At 29.3% G+C, this 15,537-nt stretch overlaps 2 non-coding genes across 2 annotated transcripts; one reads left to right on the forward strand and one right to left on the reverse strand.

The window, feature by feature from the left end:
- Window positions 1–10,660: 10,660 nt before the first annotated feature.
- Window positions 10,661–10,733, reverse strand: trnat-ugu (transfer RNA threonine (anticodon UGU)). The gene has a single exon. It is a non-coding gene; the product is annotated as a tRNA-Thr (tRNA).
- A 4,639-nt stretch (window positions 10,734–15,372) lies between these two features.
- On the forward strand, window positions 15,373–15,537 carry LOC136084431 (U1 spliceosomal RNA). The gene has a single exon (XR_010640560.1). It is a non-coding gene; the product is annotated as a U1 spliceosomal RNA (small nuclear RNA).

Raw genomic sequence — 15,537 nt, forward strand, 5'->3', positions numbered from 1 at the left:
AAATGGTCAAACTACTTCAAAAATATATCTGTTGGCATCCAACCACTAGGGTGATATGATGCAATAGTACCCGGAGGAGCTTTTTCGATAATATTAACATTTTTGAGAGCTCTAACACGGAGGAAAATAATCAAGGGGGGCACGTATATACCAGAGGCACATTTTGATTTTTATGATTTTCCCTAGTTCAACTGATGTTAGAGTTCCAACTTGTTTTTAACCCCTCTTAGCAATTACTTTTGACACTTTTTTCGGTATTGAAGAAATTCCTGTCTCGTTAACATTATATATATTATTTGGAGTAAAGTTATTTTCATCTATGCTTTTAGTCAATAGTTCAAAAATTTTATTCACATTAGGTTGGTTAAATCCCATTGCTCTAGCTCCAGAAGTTCCCTCTGGCATACACAAAGAAATAACAGGGTTGCGTTTTAAAAATCTTTCTGCCCACTGGTAGCCTGCCATTCCTGTTTTTTTGTAAAAGCTATGTGGCATCTTGTTCTTTTCAGCTAGCTGAAATGCCAATTCTCTCAAATCTTTCATTGTAACTGGAAACAAGCAACTTTCTAGAAAAATTAGGTGTTTAGCTAACTCTTACTTTTGTTCAAGGTTAAAAACTGATTTAAAATTCCCAAGTTTTTTTACTGAGCAACTACTTAGTTCTAAACACCCTTGCTGAAGTCTTTTTATTCTGTCTCTCAGTGTCGTTGTTGGGATACAAAACATTAACAATGCCTTCTTACACCCCATTTCCTTCTTCATTACTGATTCAATAGCTGCTTTCATTGAATTTTCTTCCCAGGATTGTCGATTAGTTAGACGTTTGTATTTTCTAACCATATTAGGTAACTGTATGCACAAAATAATAATTTTTTCTCTATCAAAGAAAAAATATAATAACAATATCTAAATATACAATATGCATCTATATATCTATATCTATCTATCTATCTATATATATATATATATATATATATATATATATATATATATATATATATATATATATATATATATATAAATTATGTTAGTGTATTCTACAAAGAATGCTCAATATTCTAAAAAAACAGAGCAATAATAAATTAGCAAAAACACTTATATAGTTTTTGATTACTTCAACACTGTGTTTCTCCATCAGTAGGTTCATCAGGAAGAATGTCAAAACATAAAAAAATGTTCAAATTATAGAAAAATTATTTCACAGGAAGTTGGGAATTGTTATAATTAATTATGTAATAACTGCAGTATTTTGCAACCAGGAAGTTGCATCAACTACATTAAATAATTAAAAAATCATGAAAAGAATTATTATGAATTAGGATAAATTTGGACTGGTCATTTGTTTTTATAATTTTTTTAGACATTCTTTCTGATGAACCTACTGATGGCGAAACAGAGTGTTGAAGTAATCAAAAATTAGATAAGTGTTTTTACTAATTTATATATATATATATATATATATATATATATATATATATATATATATATATATATACTTACATATATACTTATATATATATATATATATAATAGAGTTTATATAGCTAACTAGTATATATTAATACACACACACATACACACACACACACACACAGATATATATATATATATATATATATATATATATATATATATATATATATATATATATATATATATATATATATATATATATAGAGAGAGAGAGAGAGAGAGAGAGAGAGAGAGAGAGAGAGAGAGAGAGAGAGAGTATAGTATAGATATATAAACTCTATAACCTTAGACATTATTATTAGCAAAAGAGAATAGTTTTGAAGTATTAGTATCAAAACAATAGTTATAGTATTGCACGAACTTCTACTAATACTATTATTCTACTAATACTATTGTTTTGATCTCCTTTTTAATTGCAGATAAACTTTCAATTGCAGATAAACTTTCTAAAGAAATCCTTTCTAAAGAAATCCTTTCTAAAGAAATCCTTTCTAAAGAAATCCTTTCTAAAGAAATCCTTTCTAAAGAAATCCTTTCTAAAGAAATCCTTTCTAAAGAAATCCTTTCTAAAGAAATCCTTTCTAAAGAAATCCTTTCTAAAGAAATCCTTTCTAAAGAAATCCTTTCTAAAGAAATCCTTTCTAAAGAAATCCTTTCTAAAGAAATCCTTTCTAAAGAAATCCTTTCTAAAGAAATCCTTTCTAAAGAAATCCTTTCTAAAGAAATCCTTTCTAAAGAAATCCTTTCTAAAGAAATCCTTTCTAAAGAAATCCTTTCTAAAGAAATCCTTTCTAAAGAAATCCTTTCTAAAGAAATCCTTTCTAAAGTAATCCTTTCTAAAGAAAAAACTTTCTAAACAAATCCTTTCAATTGCAGATAAACTTTCTAAAGAAGTTATACCTCCAAGATTTCACTTCAGCCACTATTTGAAAAATCAAAATCCTGATACTTTTTTTATATCTCCAGTTACTCCTCAAGAAGTAAATGACTATATTTCCCTCTTGAATCCAAAAAAAAGCACCGGTCCCAATAGCATTCCTTCAAAATTAATGACCTTAGCATCTCAAGAATTGAGCTTCCCCTTGAGTATTATAATAAATTAATCTTTTCAAGCAGGGATATTCCCTGACTTATTTAAAGTTGCAGAAGTTGTTCCAATTTTTAAAAGCGGCTGTAAACAAGATCCATGTAACTATCGGCCTGTATCCTTACTCTCAAATATAGGTAAACTAATTGAAAAATTTATGTATAACAGGCTGCTCAGTTTTTTAAATCTATCAGATAGCTTATACAGTCTGCAATTTGGATTCCGAAAGAAACACTCTACTAACCAAGCACTCATAGATATAACTGAAACCATACGTGAGGCTTTGGATCAAAAGCAATTTGCTGGTGGAGTATTTGTTGACCTGCAAAAAGCTTTTGATACTGTCAACCATGAAATTTTATTATCAAAACTGTATCATTATGGTGTAAGGGGAATTGCACTGAACTGGTTTAAGTCATATCTAAACCATCGTCCACAAAGTGTTGCTATTGGTAATATCTCATCCACTACTAAGTTTACATCTATAGGTGTTCCTCAGGGTTCAACTCTGGGTCCGCTTCTTTTCTTTATCTACATAAATGATTTAAACACTTGTATTAAATACTCAAAGGTGTATCATTTTGCTGATGACACTAACCTTCTGATTGTAGATAAGTTTTTAAAAAAGCTAAATAAGTACCTAAATTATGACCTGGCATCACTGGTTCAATGGCTGCAATCAAACAAAATATCTTTGAATGTCAAAAAAACTGAATTAGTTCTTTTTAAACCTCAAGGCAAAAAAATTTCCAAAAAACTTAATTTTAGAATTAGTGGTCAAAAACTAAATATTGTAGATAACATAAAATATCTGGGCATATTATTAGATGAAAATCTTTTGTTCATTCAACAAATTAAGCCCATATCAAACAAATCAAGTCAAGCAAATGAAATGCTTACCAAAATAAGGCATTTTGTGAATTATGAAACCCTTGTGAATATTTGGCATGCTATTTTTAACTCCCACCTACGCTATGGTTGTCAGATATGGGGGCAAAGTCCATCCATTTATAAAAAAAACCTTACAAATCTCCAGAATAAATCTTTAAGAATAATTCACTTTCAACCTAACAGTTTTTGTTCTGACATACTGTATAATCTTTCTAAAATTTTAAAGCTTGACGAACTTATCTACTTATCAAACTGTGTTCTTGTATGGGACATTGTCCACCATAATACGCCTAGCTGCTTCACTAGCTATTTTAAATTCACAAATGATGTTCATAGTTATAAACTTAGGTCTGTATCTTATTGTAGTCTTTCTATGCCTTTAAAACAAACACACAAGTATGGCATAAAGTCAATCAAGTATCAATCAATTCTATGTTGGAGCTCTCTTCCTGTTGAAACTAAAAAAATATTCTCCAAAATATCAAATAGAAATGCCTTTATAACCCATGTAAAAAAATTTACCTTCAGTAAAAATTATCAATGAACTATCAGTTATGCAATCACCCCCTAGTTATTCTCTATAACTAAATTTTTAATATAATAAAAGTAACATAGAAATAAATAAAAATAACTCATAAATAAAAATAAAAATAAGAATAAAAATATAAAACCAAAAATAGAAATAAAAATATAAAACCCATAAAATAGAAATAAAAATATAAAACTCATAAAATAAAAATAAAATAGAAATAAAAACATAAAACCATAAATAAAACATAAAAATATATAAATGTTCATTTAGTCACAATCAAGTACCCTCATTTTCATCATCCTGTAAAGTTATATGGCTCTAAAATTTGGGGCACTACTAAACCATATAACATGTAATAAATAAACAATAAACTATTTTCTATGCAATCGTCCCGCTTAATTCTCTATAACAATTTTTTTTTTTTTTTTTTTCTTTTTCTTTAATTCATATTCAATTTTTCTATGCTTGAAAAATGCTGGATCACAACAAAACTCCTATGACTTCTACTTCTTTGACTCTTCTTCCTTTCTTTCCTTCTTTTTACTGTTATATTTTTTGTTATTGATATTGTTATGATTTTATATTTTTTATTTTTTTTTATTTTTTTTGCATTATCCTTATGATAATCACTATAATATATATAGATAAATATATAGTAAAATATATACCTATATATAGTAAAATATATAGATAGTACTTATTATATTACTGTATTTAATATTATTATTACTATTATTATTACTATTTATTTTTATTTATTTTTTATTACTTATTATTATTATCATTATTATTATGCTATATTTATACCATCATAGGTCTTTACGCGTCATCAGTTTATAACTGTTTGTAAATGTTCCGCACGATTGTATATATACAGTTATTATTAAAGTGAAAATATATTGATTTGATTTGATTCGATTTGATTTGATTTTATATATAATATAAAGGCTTGTCAAAAATAAACAGTTATAAAGTAATTTTATTCAACGCTCACTAAATATTTATATATTATATATTTTAATATATATAATACTAAATATATTTTAAAAAAATTTTAAATAGAATACTTACACAATTTTGTAGATATAATTATAAGTTAAATTATTTAAAACGCGTATTATAGGGGGTTAATTTATTTCAGTTGGGGTTAGAAATACTTAAACCCCCAGTTAATCCATTTCGCTATATTTTAAAATAATTTAACTTCCGGGGTTAATTTATTTCGAAATAGATTAACCGGGGAGTTAAAATGTTTTAACCGGGAGTTAACTTTTTGGAGAGTTAATCCATTTCGCGTCACCGGCTCATATTTTTATTTATTTATTTAAATCTGCGTCTATTTATTCTGCTATATACAGGCATACATTATTACGGTCGCGAATTGATCAATTTACGTAGTTGTATAAATGAATTATAAAAAAAAGCGTGGTTATTACTAGATCGTAACTATTATTTTGTGAGTGTCCGTGACGTCATTTAGAAAGCTGTCCGTTTGCAACGATTGAACCAGATCCTGATTCCAGTCATCTCCGATTGGTATTTGCTTCGATCAGTAGGTTTCAAGCTCCCTAAGCGTTCTCATGGAGTCAAAAAGGTAAAATAGAGAAGTTTCAAGCCACAATGGTTTGCTAAATGGCCTTTTTTGCATTATGATGAGGCAAAGGACGCAGTACTCTGCCATACATGTATTGAAGCCTGCAATCTTAAACGAATTACTGCTAAGAAACCCGTGGCAGTATTTGTAAGTATTTTTGTATACTGTTTGTATATAACATTGCAGTTATCCTTTTTTACATACCTTGTAAAAAACTATTTCATTGTTAAAAATATCTTTGAATTCCTAAACCGTCCATGGATTTCATCGTTGTGGCAGGTGGTGGTTGGCTCTAATTGGAAAGATGCTACAGTATTGTTCAGGAGCCATGAATTGAGTTCTTTCCACAAAGAAGCAGCCATGGTGATGGTAACTATTCCTTCTACAACACCAGATATTGGGAGCTTCTGTCAAAGCAACATGCTGCTAATGAATAATCGGCACTGTTTGTTTGAAATCATTCAATGTATTCAGTTTCTGTGTAGACAAGGATTGGCTCTCAGAGGTGATGATGATGATCAAGATAGAAATCTTAAACAAATTGTGTATATAAAGGCTTACAATGATACTCTGCTTAAAGACTGGCCTGTTAAAAAGGACAGTGTGTACACCAGTGCAGAAATACAAAATGAAATTATCCAAACAATGAGTCCCCAATTGCTGAGAGAAATAATGACTGAGCTCCAGCCTTCTCCTTTTCTGACCATTATGATAGACGAAACTTCTGATTCATCCAACATCGATCAAGTTATATGTGTCGTAAGACACATCACTGAAGAACTGGAAGTGCATGAAGAGTTTTTAGGTGTATATGCTGTGGATTCCACTGATGCAACAACTTTGGTGTCTCTTATTAAGGATGTGATGATACGAATGAACCTTCCTATGGCAAAACTACGAGGACAATGCAATGATGTGGCAAGTGTGATGAGTAGGATAAGGAGTGGTGTTGCCAAACAAATCGCAGATATTGAACCAAGAGCAATATACACTCATTGCTACGGTCATGCTTTAAATCTTGCTGTTGGTGACACTGTAAAACAATCCCAGATTATGAGAAATGCATTAGAAACCACATATGAAATCATAAAACTTATAAAGTATTCCCCAATGAGAGAGGCAATGTTTAAAAACCTTAAAGCAAACTTGTTTGATGCTCTAACTGTTGGAATCAGAACACTATGTCCTACCAGATTGACAGTAAGAGCAGATTCACTTGCTAATATAATTAGCAACTATGACATTTTACAGATGACATATAATCTTAGTTGCACTTTGCAAAACAAGTCCATGTCTGCTATGGAAGGACATCAAATTGCTCTTATAACTATTGCTAAATTAAAATCTCTTCAAAATGATACATCTTTTGATCTTCTGTGGGATAAGGTAAATCTTATGACATCCAAATTAAATGTTGATGAAGCTCAGGTTCCTAGAATCAGGCAAATATCTAAGAGGTTTGATATTGGTAACTCTGATGGCGACTATCATGCAGACCCTAACTCCTTATACAGGCAAAGGTATTATGAAATAGCAGATGTTGTCATTGCTGCTATTTAAGAACGCTTTGATCAACCAGAATATAAAAAATATCAGCAATTGGAAGCTCTCTTGATAAAAGCAATTAAGCAAGAGAGGTTGGGAGATGATGCAAATTGTGTTTGCTTCTTATATGGTGATGATTTAAACAAAGGTCTACTTGAAGCACAACTTGTCATGTTTGGACTACATTTTCAGCAGGTCCTTAAGGAGAAAAATGAGTCATTGAAAAATGATATAAATATCTTTAATGTCAAGGGTTACTTCACCTCTCTCTCTCTCAATAAAGTTTATGTCTGAAGTGAAAAAAGTACTTGAACTTGTTTTAGTAATGCCAGCAACAAATGCGACATCAGAAAGATCATTCAGTGCTTTTAGGAGGGTTAAAACATATAAGGGTTTTTAGGAGGGTTAAAACAAGGACAAAAATGTCTCAGAAATGGCTAAATCGTTTATTAATACTTAATGTTCACAAAGAAAGGACAGATACAAATGACCTGAAGGAAACACTTAATGACTTTGTAAAGGATTCACAACATCAGTCAACGTTGTTTTCTCTGTTTTCATTTGTGCGTTTGCTTTTATAGTTCATTGTTGTAAACAGTTTTTTTAATGTGTTATAAATATAATTAAATTCGCCGGACCACTCCTATAATGAGTGCTACGTCCCTGATAAAACACTAACTTTGAAAATAAAATTTTTTCCACTCCGTAAAATAAAAAAACACAGAGAAAAATTAAAACAAGTACGCATCGAAATTCGTAATTGTCATTTAGATAGGAGATGAAATGATTGTCGTTCTCTTCATCTTCTTCATTTCAAAGTGACTTAAGATGTTTTTTGTAACGATAAATAATTTAAGAACACAACTAAACATTTAAAAACCATTAAAACAATAAATTGCGAGGTTAGGATCATTAAAAAGCGATCTGTCTTATTTTGGCCCGTCTTATCCTAAAAGAAAAATGAATCTTCCAAATATCAAAATTTTCTTGTGTTATCAAAATAATCTCAGATATGCGCAATTATTTATATTATGCATACATATGCGTTAATCTATGCTTTTCTATCATCTCAATAAAGGAATCTTTATCTAAAGTTAAATAACAACTTTTAAAAATGCAATCGCATATTTACTGCTATTTTCTTATTGTGACATATTATAAACAATGCAGTGTATTAAATATTCTTTACATTTTAATTTTTTCATGTAAAATATGTTCATTCGCGTTACTTTTTACTTTCAGTTTTTCAAAACATTTTTTTTAACGGTGAGGTTCTTTTAATTGTAGTTTTTTTTTTCAGAAACAAATTCAATGCGTCAAGTGTCAAGATGTTAAAAGAAATTCTGGGAAGCTCTTTGCAGACGTCATATCCGACCTGCATTAGAAATTTAGTATAAGTGGGAAAGTGTATAGAAGCAATTTTATTCAATAACTGATAATTGTTACAGAAAAGAGAGGACTGTGATAGCAAATGACATCAAGGTAGGCCTGAAGTTGGCCTCACCAAAGACCACCAGTTTGAACTCCGTCAATGATGCATAAATTAAATAAATCAAAGAACATAATATGTTAACATAACATATAATTGTATGTTTTGTTTTATATGAATATAACAATCTAAATTTTCTAAATAGTTTACATTTGAATGGTGTTTCCATTCTTTTGCACACCACTACTACTTGCTGTCAGTTGTCAGTTACATCTGCCATAAATATATCACAGTGGAATATACAACAGATAGAGTGAAAAGATACATGATTAAGGACTTTTTGCGCGTAATCATCACCAAGATTTTAGATTTTACGCAAAAATCCAACGAGTTTAATGAGTAAATTGTAACTAACATCGATTTCACCAGCATTCGCCTGGTGAAATGATGTAAGTTACTATTTACTCATTAAAAAATTAGCAACAATAAGTAAATTTAAATCTTATGTAAAACACTAAAAAAAGTGTAAAATAAATTTAAAAAAGCGTCACTTTATATCATCCCATATGGATATCTGAAACTCAACGAAGCAATAATACTTTGACAGTGCTGGGGTGGATCTAGAAATTTTTGTTGTTTGAGATTGATAAAAGTTGATAAAATATTTTTTTTTACTAATTTTAAACAAATTTACAAATTTCTAAATTTTATGCAATAATCTCTAAGCGTTTAAAAGTTATGACTATATCAAGTTTGGACCCTCCCTCCCCCCCCCCCTAAATTTAAGGGGGTTGCAAATTTTATAAGGGCTTAATTTTGAACGCGAAAAGATTATTGAATAATAATTTATCGATGAATATAAATTTAATTGAGAATAGTTTCAAAAATATTTTATAATCATGTTGCTCTCACGTTTAAGACAGCTTTGTTTGTTCCCAGATCCAATCATCGGGATTTTTTGTAAACCATTTTTATTTAACATAAATATAAACATATAAATGTTTGGAGTTTGTTCCATGTCTGAAAGTCAGCAAACATCAAAAAATGTTGGATTCGCCCTTGTTTGTTTTAACATAACGGTTAATTGCCGGCTTGAATTTTCAGTTTGCAAGTAGAAAAATTTGTAATAAAAATTAAAGTAAAAATATTTAAAAATTACCAATTAAAATCACGTCAGTTAATATATAATTTTCTGTTGTTGTTGTTTGTTTTTTTCGATTAAAAAAAAGTTTGCGAAGTTATTATAATTTTATGAACATCCGTCACTCTAGTGTACTGTCACACTAGTTTTGATTCATCAATTACATTTTCATTCATCAACTACATAGTGATTATATGGACTTTATTCTTAAACAAAACGTCTCCATTTTGTTTTATGTCATAAATACAGGCAAGTTCGTGAAACTGGTATGTAAATGACGGTTTGTTGTTGCATAGTTTTTTATTTACGTTTAAAATAAACTTAGGATTTTGTAATGAGAAACTTATGTAAAAATCAAAACTAAATGTTTTAAAGGGCGCCAGTTGACCATCCTAGAGGACATGGAAGGGGTGCTTGCCTCTATCCCCCCTCCCTATGCTGAACCCGCGATTTCCTATAGAAAAAGGAAGGTGATTGATATCAACTGCAGAAAACAGCTTGACTAAGCTAGATTTAGGCTAAAATCTTATCACTCTAGTTTTTAAATTTTCGTCGATGTTTTCATCTGACAATATTTATTTATAAATTTTTTTAATTTTAATAGTAAAATCAAAGTTGTATGTACCGTGTGTATGTACCGTTTAACTGTCTAAATAAGAAAAGCTAATGAAGCTCAACCTTATCTGCCAGAGGCTTATTTTTATTACTAATTAAAACTAATGGTATTATTAATTTCTAATACAATTAGAAACAAAAACGTAAAAAAAAAAAATTATATTAATAAAAAAAACGCATCGCAAATGTTTTTTACTTCATTGAAGCTAAACAAAAAACCACAACAAAAATCACCGACTAAATAAAATAAAAATAAATTATAAATTATAACATAAATAAAAGTTTTTGCAGCATAGATAATTTAAAAGGTAAATAATGTAAAAATATTTTAAATAATTTTAAAAAGTAATCGAAGCCCACGGAGAGAGTTGAACTCTCGACCCCTAGTTTACAAGACTAGTGCTCTAACCACTGAGCTACGCGGGCCCTTGAGCGTAATCGAAAATATTAAAACTTTACTCTACAATTTGTTCAGGTTTCGAATAAATTTATTACCTAATTTAAAATTCCATAAACCATAGGGTCATACGGTCAAATTAAATGATATTTTTATGATAAAACTCTTGATCTATTATATTAATTTCATACTAGTTTAAAATTGTGCATTTTTTTATTTTAAAAATTATATGCCCTGACATTTTAAGTGGACATCAGTTTTAAAGATTTTTATGGGTTCCTGTTACAACCATCATTATTTTATATTAGAAAGCTTCATTTGACACAAGTGCGATCATAGTAAAGTTTAAGGTTTACGCTACATCTAAAGGTTATACAATTTAAACAAAAAGTTTACCTAAGTTTACAAATAACGTAAAAGTAAAAAGAGCATCCGTTTTACTTATTGTTATATTGCAAATCTTTTAATAAATAATTTCTATAAAAATTAATAATAATTACTTCAGTAATTATTTACTAGAAAGCAGTCAGTACTTTTTAACGCTTTCGTCCCCCCCCCCTCCTTGTTTTACTCCAAGAATCGGCACTAACTTGGGGAGACCGGGGCTAGTTGGCTCGGTTTTTACTCCATGAGCTCTGTAGCCTTTTTCAAAAAAAATGTGCTCTGTAGCCATTTTCAAAAAAATGTCCCTAACAGGACATTTTTTTTTCATGCGACCATTATTTTCTTTGTAAAGTAAAAAGGAAGCGATGTTCCAAAAGTTAAGTTTTTGTCCAAAAAACAAATAAATTTTATAATCTCCCATGTGCATGCGCGAATCCTGACAATACTATAGTTAATAATGAAATGATCTATTAATAAGGTTCTGTGTAATTTTTGTCAATTTCTGATGAAAGGCTCTGAAGATAAACGCAGTTCGTCAACTTACCCCTGCGGCCAACTAGCCCCGGTCTCCCCTATAGTAGTTATTAGTAGTAGTTATTTATTAGTAGATTTGCAATATAAAAACTAGTGTCTTTACTCTAGTTTTTATATTAAAAGATAAGTTAAACATCCTTTGATGTTTTTTTTCATCTTTATTTATTTGTGAAATCTCTAAAACCGAATCTCTATTCAAATAACATTTAAAAAGGACGTTATTTTTGTTTATTATATATTTTAAACTTAAAATTAAAATTTAAATTTATAAGTATAATAAGGAAACAGAGCGAAAATATAAAGGTCTAGAACCTAGGTTTAGGTACGTGCGTATCTGCGATTTACGACACCGATTTTAAATATAAAATCTGTGACCATTTTTTCACCGCGTGCTCGAAGTAGGTGTCATAAGGATGGATTTTTCTCGTCTTTTTTTTAGAATTAAATATTGACTTTGATAATATTTTAAAAGTAGAGTGTTGTAAGTTTATTGCAACTTGTTTTTTTTTGCAGTTACTAACATTTTTAGTGATTTCATTGCTACTGAAAACTTCGTTCTTGTTCTAGAAGTGAATTGACATTAAAGGCATGATGGGTTTTTTTTCTAACTTTTCGGTCAATTTTATATATCTATTTTCTATGTACCTGCCAAATTTCATTTAAAAATAATGACACACTCATACTCTTTTTTTGCACGCAGGAAAGGTACCAAATATTCTACTTTTGTAGAGGTTGTGGGGGAGGGGGGGGATTCACGATTATGAGCATTTTGTATATTTGAATTTTTTTATTCATTAAAAAGTTGTTTTTTCACAAGAATGAAACTTTATTAAAAATATTGGTGATTTTTTTAAAGTATTTAAAACATGGTTTACACACACACAAAAAAAAACTATGCTATATATTTATTCTATATATTTATAGACGGGTTGGAATTGCTTTGAGTTTGTCCGTTGAAGTACGCATGCGCAAATTCTTGGCAGTCAAAACAAATCGTTGTGTGTTAATTTTTTGCTGGACTTCGTATAAAACTTCTGAAGATGTGGTCTAAATCTTAGTATTTTACCATGTTAAACAGTAGTGATTTTTTTTCCCAGCAAAACATAATCAATAAGAAATTAAACAAATTTACGGAAGGCTATTGAATGTATTTGGTGTAAGCATAAATCTATTAGGAATAAAAGGGTAGTTTTCAAACCTTGTTATATAACTATAACATCTAATTATAAGACACGAGTATATCAGAACTTGCGGAAATTAATGTTATTGCTGCATAAAGATAAATTGTATTTTAGTCCGAGCAACTTAAAATAAAAAATGAATGAAGGCAATTAAATAAGATTTTGATTAAACAAAGTCAATAATTATTTGTTAACAACAGGTTTGTGTATTTTCTATCTTTAGTACACTTTTACTGGTCAAATCAAGAATTGCAACAACACAAAATCTGACATAGACCCAAAAAAAAAAAAAAAGAAACTTTCAAAAATATTTAAAAATAAATCAAGATTAGCACACAAAAAAACACATCATCTCTAATTGTAGACACAATCAATATAAAAAAACATTACTTTGATTTTGTTTACATTATTTTGACAAGGAAATATTTTACAAAACTTTTTTTATGAGAACTAGTATAAAATATCACAAGTAACTTTAACTCATATAACAAAATATCCTTAAACCAAGCCTTTAAGGTTTTTCAAAAAAAAAGTTTTAAAATAAAAAACAAAATTTAATGAAAAAAAAAAGAAAATACTTGAAGCTTTATAAAAGAATTAATAAATGAATGTCTAAATATTTAAAAAAATCATTTCAAAGGCAAAATAAATGCCAAATCTTGTTTTTAACAATATGTGGCTTTGAAAATAAACGTTTTTTATAAGCCGAAATACATTGCAAAATAATCGTGTAGACAGAAGAACCCTATTAAGCACAATTTTATTTCAAGCAACTGTTGCATATCCAGGAACCAAATGGAGTTCGTATAATTTTCACACAAGAATAATGAAACCACTCAACTTTACAACCTGGTTTATCACATGCTATCATTGGTTCAAAACAGGGTCTTTTACAAATACAGTAATACTTTTGTTTATTGTCTAAACATACATCATTTTTGCATGTAACAACTTCAGGAGGTAAACACAATGAATAATTTCCAGAGCAAAAGCATCATTTCATCAATAAACTTTAAGTCTCTTGTAACTCGAACTAATAAATAATGATTTAAAGCCCAAACAAAAAAATCAAAATATTCTTTATTTAGAACATATAGTTATTGCACTTGTGCATAATATTTATGATTTTTCTTCATGTTTTCAAATAAATCAATAGGGAAATTTTTATCTGTTTCCCAGTTCACTAAACCATTTCGATAATTGAATGGACATTTTATTTCTCGCAAACCGACACTATGGCAAGAATAGTTTACTATAGAGTCAGGTGAAGCTCCTAAGTATGGTTTATTGTATAAAATGTGAAGGCCTGAAGTTGTTAATTGGAAGTTTTTGTGTTTTCCTTTCGTAATGGTTTCATAGTGTTACATTCCATTTCTTTGCCATAAGTTAAGGAAGGTGTGTTATGTGCTTTCGTATAACACAAGCAATGACTTACTTGCGTTGTTATATTTGAAATGCATAATTTTATAAAAATTAGAGGCTGTAACTCTCCCTGCTCTGTACTGGATAAACTATGCAGTTGAGAAATTTCAGATAAAAAATCAAATGAACTTGAGGTGTAAGTTGATTTGTCTTTTTTGTATTTTCAAAAACATCTCTCTATTAAAGCAGATTCATCTAACTTAATTGCTTCATTATCAAACAGACTTGTGAAAGGTTCTGGACATAGATTTTCTTCTGTCTCATCAGATATCAATGTACCGTCAGTATTTTTCTAAGACGTTTACGTAATTAAAATACGCTGCTTTAAGCATAACCTTTTGTAGTTCTAGAACTTTATCTAGACCGAAGCTTTTTATAGATTCTTCTGCATTGATGTAATAATTTTTTACAGTACTTTTAGCTGATCTTATTTCACATGGTAAATCATTAAATTTTGGTCTATTAAAGGATATATTTTGCAATGAATATGCTTCAGCCTTTCTCTTTACTTGGTTCCATTGACACAGTTTACTAGTAACAGCAGTCTTATTGGCTTCAGTTCGAACGTTTATCGATTGGATACTGGTCCGGTAACGTTTCCTTGTTTGCTAATGTTAATTTCTTCTTGTAATCTAATTGATCACTATTGTTTAACATGTTAAAATGCAAAGATTTTGATCACATCTTCGGAAGTTTCATACGAAGTCCAGTAAAAAATTTGTTTTGACTGCCAAGAATTTGCGCATGCGTACATCAACGGCAAACTCAAAACAATTCCAACCGGTCTATAGATGCTTTTAACTACTTTAAGCTGCAAGGGTTTATTGTTAGATACAAAAATATATCTAAAGTTAATAACGCTTTAGAAAACAACACCAACCTTAATCATAATTTTATTTAAATAAACTTAATTTCGTAGATTATTTTATGCTTATTAATGTTGTATTCTATTTTTTTAAATAATTTGTATTGCCATTTAAATAAAGTAAACAAAATATTAACAAATACAACACATTTAAACTAATTTTATTTTGCTTTGGTAACTTGTCAAACTGTTTTAAGATTTTAAACTTGTTTATTTTTTAATATAACACCACAATCAAAAATGACCGTAAAAAAGTGCGTCGTTTTAATAAATCCAAATTGTATACTTACCTGACTGGAAAGTTAAGTCGGATCATGAAGCGGCTTCTTTCAGAGTGAGGCTTATTCATTGCACTTCGACTAGGCTGACCTCTGCGATTATCGCTAACGTCGATAACTCGACAGTATAATTTCTGGTAGCGGAAGCCTGCGTTCGCGCTCGCTTCCA

The sequence above is a fragment of the Hydra vulgaris genome, chromosome 08, assembly GCF_038396675.1.
Source record: "Hydra vulgaris chromosome 08, alternate assembly HydraT2T_AEP".
Taxonomy (NCBI): Eukaryota; Metazoa; Cnidaria; class Hydrozoa; order Anthoathecata; family Hydridae; genus Hydra; species Hydra vulgaris.